The sequence below is a fragment of the Chelonoidis abingdonii genome, chromosome 14, assembly GCF_003597395.2.
Source record: "Chelonoidis abingdonii isolate Lonesome George chromosome 14, CheloAbing_2.0, whole genome shotgun sequence".
Taxonomy (NCBI): Eukaryota; Metazoa; Chordata; order Testudines; family Testudinidae; genus Chelonoidis; species Chelonoidis abingdonii.
Window position 1 is genome coordinate 19516721 of NC_133782.1, and position 21478 is coordinate 19538198.

General features: G+C 44.9%; 1 protein-coding gene across 1 annotated transcript in view; it reads right to left on the reverse strand.

Annotated features, from left to right (window-relative positions):
* EYA2 (EYA transcriptional coactivator and phosphatase 2) overlaps positions 1-21478 on the reverse strand; it is a 585490-nt gene that overhangs the window by 492734 nt on the left and 71278 nt on the right. The window lies entirely within an intron of this gene.

Sequence of the window (21478 nt, forward strand, 5' to 3'; positions counted from 1 at the left end):
ATTGGATTCTACAAAGAGATCTGGATAGAATTACCATGACTACAGCATGTGAAAATTGTACCAAAGGAGCGAGTAAAGACACATCTTACAGGAGACAATTTTTCTCTAATCTTAATATTTTGTGGCACTAAGTAGAGGTTAATAATAAGATTAACATGCAGTTCAGAGCAGAACAGCTGCCACCACACAAAATCATCAGGTGTAAAGATCTCAAAAACAGTGGTAGGCACATGGAAGGTATAATAGAAACTGTGCCATGATTAATGATCTCACATTAAAAGTAGCCCAAGTGCCACTCCAGAAATTCATGACACAACAATTCCAGCTGTTTTCCTCTTCTAGAATGAGAAAATCTGTCATACAATTCTACAGGTAAACAAGTTTCATCTGTATGTATGATTGTGGTGAATAGGGAAGTATTGTGATTATAACTATTTATTTGCATTACAGTAACATCTAGAGCAGTAGTTCTCAAACTTTTGTACTGGTGACCCCTTTCACATAGCACGCCTCTGAGTGCAACCCCCCTTATAAATTAAAAACACGTTTTAATATATTTAACACCATTATAAATGCTGGAGGCAAAGCAGGGTTTGGAGTGGAGGCTGACAGCTTGTGACCCCTATGTAATAAACTCATGACCTCCTGAGGGGTCCCAACCCCCAGTTTGAGAATCCCAGATCTAGAGGCCCTTGATACAGATCAGGGCCCCTCTACATTCAAAGCTGTACGTACATGTAATGAATAGACAGTCATTGTCCCAAAGAGCTTACGGTGCCAAACCATGTAATATAGAGTATACTGAAGTGTGCAAAAGAGGTGATAGGGGGTCCCCAGGTACTCAGAGAATGGACGACTTAGATATTAATGACAGGTTTCAGAGTAGCAGCCATATTAGTCTGTATCCGCAAAAACAACAGGCGTACTTGTGGCACCTTAGAGACTAACAAATTTATTTATTTATAGCTATGCATCCAAAGAAGTGGGCTGTAGCCCACAAAAGCTTATGCTCGAATAAATTTGTAGGTCTCTTAGAGATTGATAAATACACTGAAGAACTGGGCATAATGAAAGACCAGTACAAGCCTTCACTGGCTGAGCTGGGGTTTGGTTGTAAATTTGTTTGGAATGTTTGCTATGTCAAATCCTGTATTTCTATACAGCAAAAGATCACTATTGACCTGGATGGGACTTTCCAGCCTTTCCCCTACCCCAGCCACCTCTTGGTTAATCGATAAAAAACAGATACAATCTAGAGATGCGTTCAGACCAAACCCCTGAATCCAAACACTACCGAAATCTTAGCCCTGATCTGCACTCTAATTTTATGGCTGGTTCCTGTATCCATAACAAATCAAACCAAGACAGCAGCTCCATCCCTCATGGGATTCAACGCCTGCTTCTGAGTTTTGCAATTCTGTATAACCTCAGGTCTTATTCTCCCATTTGTGACTGATCCACAAACTAGAATGATCCCGGTCTGCTGTGCCTGGCAGAAAGGACATAGAGAACAATTCCAGTTTAGCAGGGTAGGAGGTAGGTATATACAGTAGTTTCAATTTGTGAGAGCAATGAACCCATATTAATAGGCCGCCAGTCCTAATGAGCCAATAGGTTCCAATGGACAAGTTCAGCAGCAAAATGATAGCAAGTGTGTCTACGTTTAGGAAGAACTGGATGTAGAAAGAGCACTAACCCCACTGCCCTTAAAACCATCGGCATCTGGCCATTTATCCACTGGGTTGTGATGTTGTCCCCCTCCCCCCCCCGCATGGGCTATAATACCCCCAGAAATACCCTCGTAACAAATTGCTCGATGCCAGTGAGGTGGTGGATGGAGTTTGATGTGCAAGAAGCACTACACACATTATCAGAATACGTTTGGGATTGTTGACTGGCTGTGGTTAGGCATTTTACCTGACATTGGTGGACATGCTGAGTGAAATCTAGATCAAAGTGTCCCTTGTTAACAAGCCCCTGCAGTATCACAAGAGCAATGCTTAGGGTATTAAGGTAGTGACTTTAAACAGGTTTATATCCAAACTGGATCAGCTCTGCCAATTTCAATCATAAAGCAGAATTACCAGTAACTCCCTCTGCCTCCTCTCAAGAGCTCAAAAAGGTGCGTGAACCCAACAGGTGAGCAGTGGGCATCGACTGTAAGTTAAACTCGACATAGACTGAAATGGCTGATACGCAAAATGAGCCTGAAAATTCAGATATCCAGCCAGCCTTTAGAAACAAATTAGTTTCCTTTTGAGCTTGGACTCTGAGCCTTCCAGTTCTGTATGAATAAATAAAGGTAACTTCTAACAAGTCTCTGTGAATGTAACAATTTTGTTTCAGGTTTTATTTATTTTCCACTTTCTTTTGACGATCATCAGAATGCTCATCGGATACTAGAATCCCTGGAAAATGAAACTTGGTGGATCAGCTTGTATCAATCAGCATAACTCCACATGAGAATGACAGAACTACTCTGACTTACACCTGCTAAAGATCTGGCCTTACATTGAATCATTTGCCTCAGTAATCTGCAGAAAATAGTGATGAGGATCTAGTGCACACTATCTTAATCAGAGCAGGTGTTACACAGGAATCATAATTCCCAGGACAGGACTGAGGTATTAGAACTCTATACAAAGAATTTTGCCCCTGGGCCACTCATTTTAGAATAGTCAGTGCTCCGTCTTTCAACCCTCTTAAATTATAATACCCTATGCTTAGGCATTTAGATTGCCTGAGCCTATGGAATATCTTGAACCTGAAACTATGTGGTTCTCACAAATTCTTTACAAACATTGCTAGCCACAATCAATATTCTGCGTCTATTAAATCCTGTTTCTCGTCAATCTCATTTCAGCCAGGAATTTCTTTCAATTATTGTTGGGTTTATTTTATTTTAAACAATTCCTTATTCTGAATTATTTTTGGTGGTGACTCTGCCTGCTCTGAAATGTCCTTGCCACACCTTGAATTCTGGCCACGTTCATCCATGGCATAAACCTAATGAGGCTGGAGGAATTGCTACAGGAAGGAGTAGTGAGGTCAATAGTTCCTTTCATGACTGGTCTGATTCCAGCAGCTTCGGTGAATAACTCCTTTATATTTAGTACTAATGTTACCCCTCTGTATTTATTACAGCGGCGTCCTGTCTTTACGCAGGCATAGGAGACATCGCAGGATGAACCTGACCCTCTGCACATACCCTGACCCCAAATAATCACAATTAGCAAAGAGCTGTAGCCAACCAAATCTCCTCTCGCTGTTCACAGTCACTTTTCTGATTACTAATCTCTTGCCAGATGTGGCAGTTGCTTCTCTTCCTTAAGGTTCCTGGTGGAATGTGTTCCTGAAGTAAGGTCCACACATGTCAGTCCCCTCTACGCAGCCTCCAGCATCCTTCCCTCTGCACTTACAGCTTCTTGCTCCTTAGAATAATTTTGGTGCCTTTCCAGCTGGCCCTGGTTTTCCATCTTCATAATTGAATAAGCCTTTTAACAGGCAACAGTGTTATACACTGGTTTCATCCCCATATACATTTATTGCTAACGTGTTTTACAAGATGTTTTCAATAAACCATTAAATGACACAATTGCTGTAGCAATCAGCTACAGATTGTTAACATGTTCGTAAATGGAATTTTAACTAATTCTTAAACAAACTGAGTTTTGAACTCCCATTTCGTCTGTCCTCAGTGTCATTACTGCAATTTCCTGATGTGCTGCTTATTTTTAAACATGCTAATGAAATATGATGTCTCAACAGACCTGGTATTCATAGCAGAGCCTGGAAGCTCTATCACCAGTGACTGGCAGAGTGGCTATATTTGCATTTGTAACGTTTAAAGTGAGCAGAAAGTCATTAAAACCCCAAGGCCCTTTAATCTGTGGACACAAGTCAGGCAGCTCTTGGTTTGGGAAGTTGCTTGGAATTCTGCCCTCCAGCAATTTTATTATTCATTTGTTATTTGATCGGTTTACAAGGTAAACATGAAATCCCGTTTGGGTGGCACAAATAATGTATAATATAGAAACTTTTGGGGGCAAGAAAGGACTCTTGTTGAGAGGCTTTCAATAGAGATATTTGAAATGAAAGTTGATCAAAACATCAGATTTATGATTATTTTGTCAATAAAAGCAGAGTTTGGTGCACCCTGGCTCACAGAGTCACATTGTTTCTTCTTTGTGAATTTTCAGGTGACTGCTGGGTATATGTGAATGTGTGTGTGAATTCCAAAAGCTCCACAAATGATTCCCCTGAGAATTCTTTTTGAAATTTCATTGCTCGTTATTCTGCTGCTTATGAGTTTCAGTCATCCAGACAGAACGCAGGATCAATACCATGTGACAAGGGAGACCAATCAAACACCGTAACAGTGGATATCGAGTACTTGTAGTGAAGAGTTGACATCTGTAAGTGATTCTGGTAACCACTCAGGCCCAGCTTGCGACAACTCCTCTCCCTCAGCACCACATGGGAAAAAGGGACGTCTAGCGCTCCCTGAACTGGGAGTCGAGGCACGCGTATACAATACATGCACGCTCACCCAGAGAGGAGTGGGGAGTGGCTTCATTACCCACCCATGATATGGCCAGCAGAACTGCGCTGTTACAAGCGGGAAGGGGAAGTTGTACCCTTTTGAGGGCTACAGTAAATTACTTTTCCCCCTAGAGCAAGGGTGGCAAGCAAGGAAAGAACTGGGTCCAACATTCCTTCATTTGTTATTTTTGACAGAACCTAGGAGTGTGCTAAGCATTTTGCGGAACAAACAACAACAAAAACAAGCTCCCAGAGCATAAATTTGCTAACAAACCGATGTGATTAGGGAGGAACAGGCAGTTGAGGATGCAGGGAGGAAGAACTAAGGATACCACCCACTGTTGGAGAGAAGCTACCGAACTAGATGAACCAGGGGTCTGATCCAGTTTGGCAATTTCTCCCTTACTGTAAAATGAAGCCATAGTAACTGCTGTGACCCAAGAACCTCTTACTGCCAACGGGCAAGGGGGTTACAGGACTATCTTGATTCTGGGATGTACATTCTGGTTCACCAAAGAATGTTATGTGAAGTCTTAATTGAAAGCTGGGGTCACTCTGGTCACTCATATTGCTGTGAAATGTATGTACTGATAGTATGTAAGGAATTATCTTTACCTCTGGCAATATGGTTTTAAAGTCTATATCAGGGCAGGGGTGAAAACCAGGTTGTCCTCCAAAGAGGAGGTAAGAAGCGTATCTCTCTCTGTCAGAATATAAATTAAGCATGGTAAGCTAACACAATGGATGTCAGTTTACATACAAAGTCAGAAGTTAGCAAAGAGATGTGAAGTCAACAGTGAAGGAGCACCCAGGAAAAACAAACCACAGATGGCTGTCCTGGCTGTGTGCAAAAATAATAAGGTTTGAGGATATATCTATGAGGCAAAGAAGACACCCCATCATCTTGCGCCTAGGAAGTAAACAGGCAGTGTATTTACCAGTCATGAAAACAGGATCTCAGCCAACCTGGACTGAAAAGCTGCAGAAGAAAGATATGTGTCTGACGAAGTGGGTATTCACCCACGAAGCTTATGCTCCAGTCCAATACATCTGTTAGTCTATAAGGTGCCACAGGACTCTGTCACTTTTTACAGATCCCAACTAACATGGACCTCTTTGATACCAGAAGAAAGATAGTGAGCCCATGAGAAAAAACTTCTTTAGACAGGAGGTTAACTTGTTAAGTTTTGTCTCTAGAAAGTCTTTTATGATTTTGTTGCATAGGTAACCATTGGTTTCCAATATTCTTACTTGTCATCAATTGAATCTTTGATAATAAACTTCTTATTGGTTTTCACTATAACTATGTCAAACTGCTGTGATATTAAGCAAAGTGCTGATCCTGAGCTGAATCATACAACTTGGTGTGTACACTACTCCTTTGGGGGCAGCAGACCTAGGATTTTTGTGAGTGTTCGGTGGATAAGAGAACTGGATGCTACATGGGAATGCTTCAAAAGGGACTCAGGGACAGAGGTGCACCTATTGTTAACCTGCAAGGCAAAGTAAGGACTGGCTGGCAGGCTCTGGGAGTTCCTAAACCTCTGATTGCCAGAAGCTGGAACTAGACAACAGGGGATGGATCACTCGGTAATTGTCCTGTTCTGTTCATTGCCTCTGAAGCATCAGGCACTGCCCACTGTCAGAGGACAGGATACTGATCTACTTGGACCATTGGTCAGGCCCAGCATGGCATTCTTATGTTCTATTGAGAAAGAATGGACAGTTCATTATTTTAAGGTGCAACTGGCAAATAAATTGTTTCAGCAGCAAGAGACATCCACAGGGATGCTGGTAAACTAGTCAGAAGATTAGATGGTCTATAGCTGAGGTGTCCTCCTTAAATGAGACATTGTGTTTTGCAAGACAGAACTGAAATATCAGAGTCCAGTGCAGGATCTGTTACATCACATTTAAACCTTGGCTGGACAAAACTTTGGAGAACATAACTCACAGGAATAATTCTGCATTGAGTGGTGGGATGAATTACATGGGAAAAGAGAGGTATTCATCATTTACTCCTATGATTCACTAACAGCAGAAAGCTAGTGGGTCCAAGTTTGGATATGGCACATTCCTGCAGTATGAGATGCAAAATACAGTTCCATCAGCTGCTGTGGGTTATCCTCCCTCAAGGCAAAGCTTAGGGGGCATTAACTCTGATTTTGTAGTGGCATTTAGGCAGTTTTAATTTGTTTGGGAAAGGAAGTTGATGACCTTCAGCTCACAAAAGAGGATGTTGGTGAAGGGCACCTGTCTGGTCAAAAAATAAGTTAATAGCAGGATAGCCTCCTGCACCTCAATTATTTTAATTCTATTGATGGTGATTCTCAAATATTTTACTGGCAAATGGAGTATCACAAGCATCTCCAACCAGAGTAAATGGATGTAATTTTACACCAGGCAGACAGGGCCAGAGACCTGTCACATTGGTTGACAATTTCACATAATCACCATAAATTCAATTATCAGTGAAAATCTAAAAACAATTCAGCTCTGAATTGACATTGCATGAGTCAATGGGAGGATTCTGAGTGGATTCTGCTGCTAGCTAAATTGAATACCACTCTCAGCTGGCCCAAGCTGTCAATCTAGTATCTCATTTCTTTGTTTTTAGGGGTTTGTTCTTTTCGATACAAGAAAGCATAAAATAAATGTGGAAAAAGAAATATTTTAAGAATACTGATAATGAGCCATGACACATAGCAAAGGGAACCCCCTCTCTGGAAAGGCCCTGGCTTGGTAAAGATGGTTGCTCTCCCTTGTCTTGCTACCAGCACATAATCTACTGCAGGCATTTAGAGTACCTGTAACCATACTTTCTGCTCTGTTCTCTCTTTCTTCATTGGTCCTTTCCCCTTTTTCCCTAGTTACTCTCATTATCCTTCCCCAGAATTTAAGCAAGAGCTACTCAAGAGAAACACAAAATAGGGCCTGGTGGCTGTCACTGAAAACACAAATCCTGCATGGCTACGTGCACGGAAGTTCTAAAACCCACGGCTCACCTGCGTGTACGTCCTGTCTTCTCTTGGATTGCATTGGCTCCTGCCCTTAGGCTGTAAACCCTGTGGGACAGGGGCCCACTAGCAGTTATGTGCTGAGCTGCTATGGTACAGCAGCACATACACTTATAAATTATCACTCTTTAGAAAGGCCTTTGCTCCCAGGGATCAGATTATACCCATGTAAGTACAAGGCACAATGTCATCTGGTGGCAATTAGCTGGGATAACTGCACAAGACTGAAATTCCCAGCCATGTTCCTGAGCTCCATAGAGTTACTCCACTGCTATTCAGCTTTAATTAAAGCCAGTGTGCTAGGCATTAAAGCACATGCTAAAAAAGGAGGGTCTATCAGTCTGGGACAGCTATTGCCTCATTCTGCCACTCACGGCAAGGGGAAATGACAAGAAAGAGCTGAAATGCATTTGAAATGCTCTTCCTTTCTGTTTGCTAGTTACATTCGCCACCATCTGACTGTGCTAAGGTTCTCTTCGCTGACACACCTGGAACATAGCATCAGGAGAAGTCTTCCTACAAAGTCTGCCCCCTATCAATTAGCAGTGAGCTTGACATCCCTCTTGATTTCCTTTATAAGGGCAGAGATCTGACATCAGCTCCTCCAATACATCTAATATATGACTCTCTTTGATCTCTTAACCCCACCCCTGCCTCTCGCTACACCCGTAACCCCTCTGTGCTACCCAGTTGATTTAACCCCAACCAGTCTCATGCAGCATTTAGTCGCAACTCAGGCCTGGGTATTGTGGAGATAGAAGCCATAGAAGTAGACAAACTGAATTACCTTGTGTTGACCTCAACACCCCTCCTTTTTAAAACAGCTGCTCCACTGGACACTGGCCCTAAGTATTTCTGTATTTTATCAGCACTGAGCTCAGACTGATGTTCTGTGTTGCAAGGAGTCTGTTTTCTCTTTATCTGTACAGAGCACAGCTTACTTATGATGCTCTAAAAATGAATGAAATAATCCTAGGGGTTCTCTTTTTCTTTTTAATGGGAGAAACAGATATTTGCACCCTCTGATCCCTGTTCACAAGACAAATAGAAAAGCATCCAAAAGGCAGAGGTTGCAGGAGACGGAAAGGTGCACAGATTTAAGGCCAGAAAGGGCCATGCCAATCACCCAGTCTGACCTTGTGCATAACACAACCACTGAATCTCACCCAGTCCATTCTGCATCAAACCCATAAGTTCTGTCTGAGCTACAGCACGACTTTTAGAAAGATCCCATATCTTGCTCTGAACAAAGATGAGACTGGGCCTTTTAGAAGTAGCATTTAGGAGAAGGCAGAATGTCTAGGAGACTAATACCAAAAGGCATATACCAATATGCACAAGCAGGCCAGAGCAAAAGCCTCTGTATGAAATTACATTGCTGAGAGCAGGAAAGCAACCTGTCTTGCTAAACCAGGGATGCTTCAACAACAGACTGCTAGTGTTTTGTACCCAGAATTTGGCACTCGCTTTTACATAAACATGCATCATCCCTCCCTTTTGTGGCTGTTTGGGAGAAAGGTGTTTCCGGGACTGTCATAAATAGATAGCTAAGGGTTAATGTTTCTTTTACCTGTAAAGGGTTAACAAAGGGAACCAAACACCTGACCAGAGGACCAATCAGAATGGAATTTTCAAGTTCAGGAGGAAATTTTTGAGGTCGAGTCTTTTTGTCTGTCTCTCACAATGAGAAGTTCTTTCTATTCTCAACTTCTGTTTTCAAATTGTAAGTACAAGATAGAAACAAATAAGGTTTTATGTTGTTTTGGTTGTATTTACATGTGTTGTGTTTTGCTGGAATGTTTTCAAATTGATCCTCTTTTTGAATTCAGACTGTTTATCATTTTTCTTATACAATAGCCCTGTAAAGTTGTCACTTGATGCAGAGATTACATTCTTAATGTCTTTTTTTTCTACTCTTTTTATATAAAGTTTTCTTTTTAAGGACTTGTTTGAGTTTCTCTTGTAGGACTAAGGAACGAAGGGGGAGGGAATTCTCTTTGTGTTAGATCTCAGAGGGTAACTCTGACACCAGGGAATTTGTGGAGGGGAAAGATCGAGAGGAATTCATTTTCTGTTTCCTTGATATTGGGGTTTGTCTCTTTGTGGAATAGAGGAGACATCTTCTTTGGTTATGTGATTAAGAGATTGCATCATTACTCTCAGAGTTAGCCAGAGAGGAAAGTCTGGGGTGGAGAGAGAGGGAAGTGAAGGGTTATTTCCCTTGTTTGAGACTCAGATCTCTGAGTCTTGGGTGTCCTCCAAGGAAAGTTTGGGGGACCAGAGCAAGGCAGGAGCTGTAATTCCTGTCTGGTGGCAGCAAGATAAGATCCAAGCTGGTAATTAAGCTTGGAGGTTCATGCTAGGCACCCAGATTTTGGATGCTAAGGTCCAGATTTGGGAAAGAGACTTATGATAGGGACAAGCATTACACTCTAAAGTATTATTGTGCCCTGGGATAGTCCTTCCAGTAGAGTTTTCTTGCTGCAGCAGCAACTTTTGGGTCCTGGTTGCAAACACTCCCAGAGACTGAGGTTGGGTGGTGACTTGGTAATGTTTGAGAACCCTTAATGCAGACCGTGGAGGGAAAAGGCTCTCTGCAGCCAGCACCCACAGAAATAAGAGATCAGCAAATTCCATCTTCCTAGTTCCAGCCACATTCCATCCACCAGCCTTGGGAAGTTCAGCTCAAATGTTAGTTGCATCACATGACCCGGAGGAAAGTAATAGACAGAGGGAGATAAACAAGATGCAAAACTGATCAAGAGCAAATATTTTAGTGTCAATAGCCCAGATAATGGGCATCCCTGATGCCAGCTACCTTTCAGGGAACTCCTTCCCCCACTACTCAATACAAGTTTCCCCTTAATGACAGGAAGACATGTACTCTGGTGTTTTCCCTCTTTAAATTCATAGGCTTAGGTGACAGGGGAAAGGCTTATCTGTAGAACTGCTTTTACAAACCTCAAAAAAGTAGTTTATTGGGGGAGGGGGGAGAAAAGGAGTGTGTGAAAAAGCTCAGCCTCTCCAATCTCATTGTCTCTACAACAATGCTGACCCTCTGCATCCATCCTCCACCACAGAAAACACCCCCTACCTAACTACAGTATCTTCTAGTCACAGCCCCTAGCTCTGGTTTATATTTCCTCTTGGAGAAGGTGGGGCTAATTCACATTCCTGTCTGGCCATCCTGCAGCTGAGCCATTAAGACTGATTAGCAGTTGACTGCAGGCAGCCAGGTGGCTTCATTCTTCTGCAATTCTGGAAGCTTTTTCAAGGCACTTGTTTGGAGAAGGGTTTTAACCCCAACTCTGCCAGTTCCTGCAGAGGGTTCATTCATTCTAATCTAGGGAGCTTTTCAAAATGGGGCTTTTGTACCCTGGGGTGAAGCTCGCTGCTCTGCACTATGGAGCTGTTAGGCACGCAGTGGATCTGGACATATTCTATTCTCATTCAGGCATTAAAGGAAACTCTGAAGCCAGATCAGGGGAGGAATATGCAATCAAAATCTATACATGTGGTTGAGAAGGGGATATGAAGAAAAGAAACAGGCCAGACAGTTACTTATTCATTTATATCCTAGGGCCCTAGAGTAGCTAGGAGATGTGCAAATGGCAGGATCATGCCCAAAGATGCCATGTGAAATACGGTTCAACTGAGTTTGGCCATAATCTGGATGTGGAACCAATGCTTGGGGATTCCAGTCTTTCAGCAGCAGGCTTCATCTTTCATATTGCTCATCCCTGCAGTGGTTCTCATCAGTAGATCCTCTTTTGCACATTTTCCTTACACGTCCCTTTCAAAAAGATCTGCTTGTGTGTGTGTGTGCGCAAATACTAGCAATCTCCTCATTTACCAGGATAGGCTCTTAGATTTACATGACAAGAGGTAAGCCCAGCAGTGCACACCACAACTATCTAAAATAATAACAATATCAAGTTCTCATCAGTAGATCTAAAAGTGCTTTGCAAAGGAAAGCAAGCATCATTATCTCCATTTTACAGATAGGGAAACTGAGGCACATAGAGGTTAAGTGACTTAGCCAAGGTCACCCAGCAGGCCAGTGGCAGGGTCAAGAATAGAATGTGGTACTCCTGCATCCCAGGCCAGTGCTCTATCTACTAGGCAACACTGCCTCTCGCTTTACCTGCTGTATAGGCTTGTAGATTTTACAGAGGAAATCTGAATTGTCTTAGGACAAAACTTGACATTTGCCTCAAGACAAGTCCTGCTAACTCATCTTTCTTTCCACCCAGACAGCCTGCTCATTTACAGTGTGTTAGTTCCTTCTGAACTCTGCTTTGAAATAGTTACGGCCTCTAATCAAACTGTGCAGTCTCTAATCGCTGCTATAAAGTGGGCCACAGACGGTTTGACATCCGTTTTGCAGCACCTACCCATGCATGTGTCAAATAGTGTCCATTGCCCTACACACTCCATGTTGCTGATCTAAGGCCTGGATCCACAAAGGTATGGAGGCATCTAAGTCCTATGTTTGCTCAAGTGAAATTCCCATTGAGTCGGTAGGTGTTCTGCCTGTGTAAGGTCTATGTGCAGTGTATGGCCCCAAAGTAGTTTTGACGTGCACCAATTCTTTTTGAAGATAGCTACTGGACCCTGGTGCCATCAAGGTAATTACCTCCCCGGTGTTCCAGGCTGGCAGGTGAGGAGAATGTCCTCCATTCTAAATATCTAGTATAAAAATGTCCAGGACTTAGCTCTGTTAGTGCATGAGCCAGCAATATTATTGCTCCCTAGCTACAGAACAGCCAGCCAGCCAAGAGAGCAAACGTTAAATAAGCAGCTGTCAGAAAAATACTGGTGAAGATGCAATTGAGATGAGAAACTGAGATGGCAAGGATGGATCAGTGTTTGTCAAGTAGGTGCAACTGAGCCAGTAGGGGGCATGTTATATTCAAGGACTGGGCGAGGTGGAGGTAGTTATCAGAAAACATGGAAGCTAAAATAAATTCATAAAATTATGCTTAAAATTTTGGCTTTTTCTCTTTAAACTGGAGGGAGGAAAAGCTCTTGGTACTAACCATTCTCCCTGTAATAGGAGCAAACCTTCACAGCTCTTGTTTAACTCTATGGTCGAGGCATCTGCTTTGGGTGTTCGGGGCTCATCCTGGCAAACCTTTCCTCCCACAAGAAGCTCGTCCCCCTGGACCTTGCCCCATTGACCTTATTGGGGCTGGTCGCATACTGCAAGCTTGGCAGGATTGGGCAGTTAGTAACTTTGAGAGGAATCGATAACAGAATCAAGTCAGAGTTATTCAGGGTTCAATCCTGGTATGGTTTTTAACCTTCCTTCCCACAGGTAAAGATCCCAAGATCAATCTGCCTAAGAAATGAAGCTGGTAATCATGATGCATTTTAACTACTGGATTAACTTCCTTGGTCCCCTCAGCTATTCTGTGTTCACAGTACTTCTTGGAAATGGGTCGGGCACACTCCTTCCCTCTTGTGGACATTTCCTCACCATTTTTTGCTCTCACCATAGAGCTCTGCCTTCATTCTCTGTTAATTGTTTCACTTTACAACAGTAAGGCCTTGGCTAAGCTGGCACTTTACAGCGCTGCAACTGGGGTGTGAAAAAACACCCCCCTGAGCGCTGCAAGATGCAGTGCTGTAAAGTGTCAGTGTAATCAGGGTGGCAGCGCTGGGAACGCGGCTCCCAGCGCTGCACGCTACACCCGTAAGGGATGTGGTTTACAAGCGGCTTTGACTACACTCACACTTCAAAGCGCTGCCGCGGCAGCGCTTTGAAATGTCTAATGTAGCCAAGCCCTAATACATTTATCTTAGAGCTCGATCCTACAAACCCTTCTCAATGTGATTACTTGCCCTTGTTTCTTATCCTGAATCATCCGATTTTGGGGTCTTTGTCTTATATAGGCTCCTATTATCGCCCCCATCCCAGTCCCAATTTTTCACATTTGCTGTCTGGTCACCCTAGCTAGGCTGAATTTGATCTCTGGAGCCCAAGCCCCTGCCATCCAGGATCTGCAGGCAAATAGCCAAGAGGCAAATACTGCTGAGATCCTCTTTGTGGGACTCAGACTGCAAATTTAATAGCTCTCTTTGCTCCATTTGCAATCCCTTTAAAATAGGCACCATTAACGGAGACATAGCCACAAATCAGGAACAAACACCCTCATAAAGAGGAGGGAACATATTATTAAAAATAAGTAACAATACAGTTCAATTATAATGCTCAGGCTCCATAAAGCTGTGCTGGAGATCTGAATAACTGGACAGCCACTAAGCTTTGTAGTTGAGGAAGAGTGGATGAACCTCCAGCTCAATAATAAAGTAAAACATGGCTCATTTGAAATTATCTGGTCCAGATTACTTCTCTGAGCTAATTAGTTTAGAGACACAATCTGGGAGCAAATGAAATCGCTGCAATTTAAGGAGCAGCCATTAAGCTTGGGAGGCGTAAACCTGGTGAGAGGAGATTGGTCCCAGCCATATTAACATAATCAATCAAACATTATTTGTTTAATTTGCAATCTCTATTTTGAAAGGACTCCTGGGGAGCTTTCAATCAGCGTATACACTTTGGCACCCTTGTCCTCTGATTTGGAGTGCTCAGCAGTAGCTCTTCAGCACATTTTTTAATCAAGGCATTCAATTTCACAAGTATATTTAAATATGTCATGCATCAAACCATGTGTATATATAGGAGCCCTTCTAATACAGAGTAATTTAATAAAGGAGCTGAATAGTTTTTCTGAGCACTCCAGCTGCATGAGCAACACTCCCCGACACTGAGCTCAAGAGGCTCTTTCTGCTCTGGCGCACTGGTAACATTCAGGCTGGCTGATCTGTCTGAGCAATGGCTGGCTACACAGAACCACAGTTGGAGAATCACCTTCCTAGAAGAGCTGGGGAGGGAAGATGTCCCAGCATCAGCCTCCCTTGCAGCTATATTGCTGTCTGACTGCACAAGCAAGTGCCTGCCCTGGGTCTCAAGCCCCCACCCCAGGGGTGTGTGCATGGTATACCTCCATCAGAATAGGAAGCACACTCTCCCCGCACACGTGGGCATTATGCCACCTTGAGGTTACCTGTCCACACCTTTGCTGTGTCCCTGAGATGGCAGGAGTATTTAATAGCCACTGTTTGCGCTGGCAATACTCCTGTGGAAATCTCATTTCTATGGGCCTGAGCTGGAGCCCACTGATGTCAGTGTGTGTGCTTTTCCATTAGCTTTAAAGGGGTTTGGAGCAGCCTTGTATGGACTGGCCTGATGCAGCCTGTATACCATGCCTTGCAGCAGAGCAGCTGAATTTCTGACTGCCTCCAGCATATGGCTTGGCTCCTGACTTTAAGACTGTATCATTGTTGTGCAGTTTGTTTCCTGGACAGAGTTGTTTCCCTGGCAGCTTAAATGCAGCTAGAGAAGTGGAGTCCATGGCGCTTGTATTGCTCCCACCATCACGATATCTGAATGTCTCTTCCCACCTCCTTTCCAGAGGGAGGAAGCACTTATCTCTAGCCCCAGACATCAGCCAGGGCTCGGCTCATGTTCACCAACATTTCCCTGAGTCATGCGCACACATGGTGCCCTGTTCCTTGTGTTAGCTAGTTTGGAAATGGAAGCATGAGGTGATGCTTTAAAGAAATGAACCCCCACCTCATGGCAATCTCGCCCCTCTGCTCTTTTCTATCCCTTGGGCCATTGACTCCCTTTCCTTGCTGCCTTTGGGCTCAGTTCTCCCCCTTGTATGTTGAATAGCACCTTACCTTGGAGTAGTCCCATTCATTTATAACCCAGGCGCTTATGGAATCCGTAGGGTGACCTCCGCAAACAGGTACATACTACCAGGTGTAAATTACGGTGGCAGAATCAGGTCCTTTGAGTCTCAGTGGGGCTGAGCTGGGTAGTTAGAACACAGGAATGGTCATACTGGATCAGATCCAAGGTTCATCCAGCCCAGTGTCCTGCCTGCGACAGTGGCCAATACCGCGTATTTCAGAGGAAGGTGTGAGAATCCTCCAGTGTGCAGATATGGACTAATCAAAATTGACACTGGTAGGGGCCAAGGAGGGAAGAACTCCACCGGTCAAGGTCTGCATTCAACTTTCGAGGGCTGAATAGTGCAAGGGGTTGTTATGGATACGAGCATCTCTCATCAACACTGTCTGATATACGGGCAAGGATAAAAAGCACCTGTAGGATGCCCTGCACTGTCTTACATCAGCAGCATGTTCACAGGTATTTTTATTGACCCTCTGGATGGAAACTCCATGTGAAAGTAGCCGCTCCATGGTGCCTTTGGCCAACCAGCATACCACGTTAATGAGGCTTCCCTCTTATAGCTGTTTTTCTAAGTACACGATTTCTTTTAATATCCACTCCACAAGTTGTGCACCAACTGTGCTGTTGCTATAGAGACAGGTGAAAGGACAAACACTACCGCTTCTCATTATTTCTCTGAAAGGGAAGGGATGTTGCCATTAGCAGTGAAGTGTTTTAGGCAGAGTAATAGGTTCTCCAAGCATCTCAGAGCAATACTTTTAAAGAAAATTTTATGTTCCATTTTGTAGTGGAATAAATGCTTATGTCCTTGCTTTCTATTGTATGCTTGTGATTAGCCCTGCTTCTACCCAGCAACAGTTCCCAGTTGCTTTACAACAAACGTGATTTTCAGATGGTGAGGGAAAGGTTAGGGTTGTGCATGAACAGCCAGCAGTCTGAATAAATAGCCGTGTCAGAGCCTGAGTCTTTAGACTACGTAGGAGGCTGTCAGCGTCTGGAAAAGATGGTCCAATAAAAGATACAACCTCACCCACCTTGTCTCTGGAAAAAATAACCCGTTCAGAAGGAGATGTCTGTCCATCTGTCTTTGCAGACATGAGGCAGAAGCTGTTCCAACTCCATCCACCTCTGCTAGGGACTCCAGACACCCCTAAAATCCTCATGATTAATGGCATCAAAAGCTGCTGTCAGATCTAAATGGATCAACATGGGCTGTCTCCATCTCTCATTAGCAAGAGATCAGCAACCAAAGCAGGCAGTGATGCCTCAGATCTCTCACTACCCAGGCCTGAAAACCTGATTGACTGAAGTCAAGGAACTTTAGCTGAGGTGCAGCCAGGCTCTTGGGAACACCTTTCGGGAACAGTATCACCACTGGGCATAGAGGAGGAGAGGGAAGGGGAAGAGAAGTGATTGGGATTCTAGGCCTGGACCAAGCTCAGGGTTCAGTGGGTGCAAGGCTGTGGGACATGCAGCAATGCAAACACTCGCCGACTGATACCATCCGTTATTTAAAATAAAAAGCGTTTATCTCAGACAGGCAGTGGCAGGGATTTGCTATGCTTCTCAGACACAGAAATAGACCAAATTCAGACAGCTGCTCTCAGTGCCAAGCCCCTTCCGAATGCCTCATAAGTTCTAGGCTGCAGCTAGTCCTTAGTCAGTCAAAGGAATTAATTTGTCAGCCCTGGGCACCTGTGAGGGGTTTTGCTCATGCTGGAATGCACATATTCGCATGTCGCCCATGGTTGCTGTTTGTAATGCAGAGCTCAGATTGGGGTGGGGCTGTCAAATTGAAGGGGGTGAGCTCTTTTACCAGCCATAGCAAAGCAGCAGGTATCACCACAAGGAGCAGTTCCCTGCTCCCCACCACGTGGCCCCTGGAGGATATGGCTGAAAGAGCAAAACAATCCATCCATTTCATATATACTGTTATACTTTGAGTTACGGTGGCATTGAAAGGTCCCAGCCGAGATGGAGGCCCCCTCTGTGCTAAGCACTGTACATATACATGGTACGAGACAGTCCCTGCTCCAGAGCTTACAAACCCACCACACAGTAAACTGCCTAGTGCTGCATTTCTCTGCCAGGGAAAGCTAATGGGGGAATAAGCTGTACCCAGATTTGCATGTATGGCTCTGTGGAACTATCCAATCTGCCTCTCCAGCTGCCTGCCTGATTCTAGCAGGTCTGACCAGTACCACTGCACACTGGCCAGGTCTGATCTTACTGCAGGCACGCTTGTTCCTCCGCAGATCGACTGCTCGCATGCTGGCTGCCCTGCACTGGCAACTGGAGGGTTGGTACCTCCAAGGTAAGTTGATGTCAAGCCAGGACTCCCTTGGTGGCTGATTATTGTGTTGTGGCATCATCTATTCCCAACCCTAGTCCATAGCAGGGGGTGTGAAAGCAACATTTGCTATTTCTCTCTTCTCCTTGCGGCTGCAATCCTCACCCCTCCCACCCCATTGCATTTGCAGGAATTTGATGCATGCTCCAGTTGGCTCCTGTGACTTCTCCTGCGCACTCCTCCCTCACACAGAAGCGGGAGTTCTGTTGTTCCAGCTAGTTAGTTGCTCCTGCTGGGGATCTCGGGGCATATGCCTGACGCCAGGGCTGTCAGCTCTGAAGGTCTCCAGGGGCTCCTTATAAAGTCATTAGATAGGGCCAGAAATAGCTTATTCTGTTTATAAGTTAAATCCAGGAGTTAAAAAACCTTAGATAAACATGCACTGAGTTGCCAGATGGAATGAGGATCATGATGGAATCTCAGGGCTGAATCCTGCTCTGTGCTGGGCGGGTGGGAGAGGTGGGAGCCCTCTTCCCTTTTTCCTCTCCACCCTAGTGAAGCAGCAGGGCAGGCGTCACACCTCATCCGCAAGAGAGTGCTAGGAAGGGAAGCTGACTCTCTGGCCCCCCAAAACACCATGGCCTTGTGAGGGAAGGCAGTGCTGTTGGCTTGATGGCATGGCCAGGCCCTTGGCTGGCCAATGTTCATGTTGCAGCTGGCAGCACATTAGCAAGGGAGACATCCTGCTTCTTTACAAAACAAGTGCAACGTGTACTTCCCCTACACCCTTGACAGCCTGCCCTGGGCCAGCAATCACCTCCCTGCACAAAAGTCTGTCTCTGGGAACATTCAAAGACAAAGAAACAAAAACACGCTCCATCTCCTGCCTTGTTTTCATTCCGTCCCTGCATCCCCCTGGCCTGTCCACATCCTCCTGCATGAGATTTCTTTGGACACAGTGAGCTGAGCTGTGTGCTGACCCCTTATCTCTGAACAAGTGGTTCCCTGATGCCTAGCAGAGCTGGGTGAAATGCTTCAGTTTCCCTTACAGGGGTTTGTGCAAATTATTCGCTGTGAGTTTGTTCCACCTGGGTTTGCAGCGGGATTCTCTTTTCCTTCCCCTACTGTCTCATCACCCATCCCTGGCTCATGTCCACTGAAGTTTTACAATGTGTCACAGACTCAAAAAACGCAATTAAAAGTGCCAAGGTTCCCCAGGATTCATGTAGCAGCCAGAAACAGGTAGGATGGAGAATTTTACCTGGTTTGGTGGGGATGTGAAACTAGCAATCAGCCCCAAAGGCCAATGTTTTGACAAACCCTGCCTGGTCTGTATTAAAGTTTATAACAGGACAGGAATTCAGGTGGGGTACATAGTTTTATTATAAACATTCCATAGAAACAAAGAGACAATAGGCCCAATAGGCCATCTAGTCAGTAACCGCTCTCTGACAGGGGTCAATGCCAGATGCTTCAGAGGAAGATACGAGGAGCCCAGACATGGACATTTATGGAATAACTTGCCCATGTGAGTGAACAGCTCCAGGGCTTAAGCTCAAGAGGAAGGACAACACGCCTGGGACTGAACACCACTCAGGTCAGTTTGTTTGCAGAGGTCCAAGAGCTGAGGTTCCACGGGGCACACTGAACAGCCGTTGCCTGCACTGCTCAGTGTGTGGAAGGAGCCCTGGCTTCCATGTGCTGGCTGATCCCTAGGTTGCTGCTGTGACTGAAGATTCAGGAGAAGTCTACAGTATAAAATTAAGTTGACCTAAGTTACATCGACGTCCAGTCACCGCCGTAATTACATCGCTTTTACATATCCACACTGCACTCCTTATGTCAGTGGTGCACGACTGCACCGAGAGTGCTTGCACAGATTTAACTGTCAGCGCGGCACATTGTGGGATGGCCTCGGAAAGGCAGCAACAGTTGATGTAAGCAGCGCAGTGTCTACATTGGCCTAGCTACATTGACCTAAGTGCTACGTCTCTCACTGAGCTGCAGTTAGTAAGTCAGTGTCCTGGGCGAGTTACATAGGTGAGAGCAACATTTTAGGGTAGACACAGAGTTAGGTTGATGCAAGCTGCCTTATGTTGACCTAATTCTATAGCATAGATCAGGCCAGAAAAATCAAGATGGCAAATCTCTCTCTCTCTCCACAGTCTATATCCTTAGTAAGCATTTTAAGCTTTTTGAACAGTGGCGCTCATCACTTGTGCCCAGTCTGCATAGCTCTGCTGCACTGAGCTGTCTGGCTGGCACAATCCACTCTATTTCCATGCCTACAGGCCTTGCAAATGGCAGCTTCTTTAACTGCAGCATTTCAGGTGGAACTGGGCAAGGGTCACTTTACAGCTGCAGAGCCCTTTGGTATCTACTTCTCAACATCACCTTGACTATGCAAGCCAGAAGGCGTTCCAGCATCTCTTGGGAATATGCTCACTGGAAAGGCAGGGCATCGGGATAGTTCCTCTGTGCAGTGCAGCTGAAAGAAAATCAGTACAGTGGCTCAGCTAGTACATATAGAGAATATGATAGATGGGCCCAATCCTGTCCCACTCAGACAAAACACCCCAGTGACTTCAATGAATCAGCACAATTTAGTGAAGAGCAGAATTTGGCTCCTTGCGGCACAGTGGCACGAAGCAGCATGGGTGAGCTTGCCCTGCAGCCCTCAGCTTCCAGGGCTAGAACCCAGCACTGTTTTCCAACATGAAAATCACAATTTTTATTTTTTAATTTTTAGCAGTTGTATAGCAATTTTTCACTTCTTTAGTAGCAATCCCAGTCCCCGCTCCCCTGCCACCTCCATGCCCTGCATTGGTCATGGGGAGCAGGAGCAGCTCCATTCACCAAAGTGTGATTCTGCAACCCAACTCATAGTACTGAGCCCTCCTCCAACCCTTCTCACATGGTGTGGATGAATGAGAGGTGGCTGGTTGCTCTGTTACTTCAGGGCAAATGCTTCTGAGAAGGAGAGAGAAACGATAATTTCAGATAGTTTCATGCAGTGTGAATGATTTCCTCTCCTCTCAATCTTAGTTAGAACATCCATCCTCCCACCAGAGCTCCCCTGCACCCCTCACCCCCAAGGCTGTCTGAAAGCTGCATGTGTACCTCCCTCCCTGCACAAGCTGAGCCTGTGTCCTTAAAGTCACGCTGCACGGTTACTCTGTCTCAACTGGCTGGTATCCGCGTCGGACACTCCAGAAATAGAACATGAATCTGAGGTTCCAGCTACTCTGGATTTCTCCCCGGCTGTTAGCTATCAGCCCCTGCTGGGCCCAGGAGGGTAGAGCTAAGCATTGCTTGCCTGTCCTCACTCATAAATCTTCCCGCCATCTTCATGTTGATGTCATTGTTGTTTGGAGGGTTAGCAAACAATTCACAGCTGTGGGTTGTTTAGCAGATTGGTGTAAAAACCATCTCCTCCAGAGGAGTTGATATAGTGGTGAGTGCAGCACTGCATGGACTAGATTAATTACTGATCTGGAGATGCCTTGTAAGAGCAATAGTGATATCCTGTTGATTAATAACACTGCAGATTTGCCACCGACCGAAGCCAGATCCCCATGTCCAAATGCTCAGAACGAGAGTACGAATTCAATTAGCTCTTCCTACTGCAGCTTAGCTCCATCTCTGTTTGCAGAAAGATCCATGTCGGTTCCCTGGGCTGACAGCACTGCACTCACTCACCCTGCCTTTCCCTGCGATTTCACCCACAGCTTCCTAGGTTGCCCCTTGAATCTGTCTGTTTGGTAGCCCCTGGTGTATATGCTCAATGTCTGCCTAGCAGGTTTGGGGCTGTGTCTAACTTGAGAAGTTGGCATGACCTGGATGTGCATCACTGAGATGCATGCC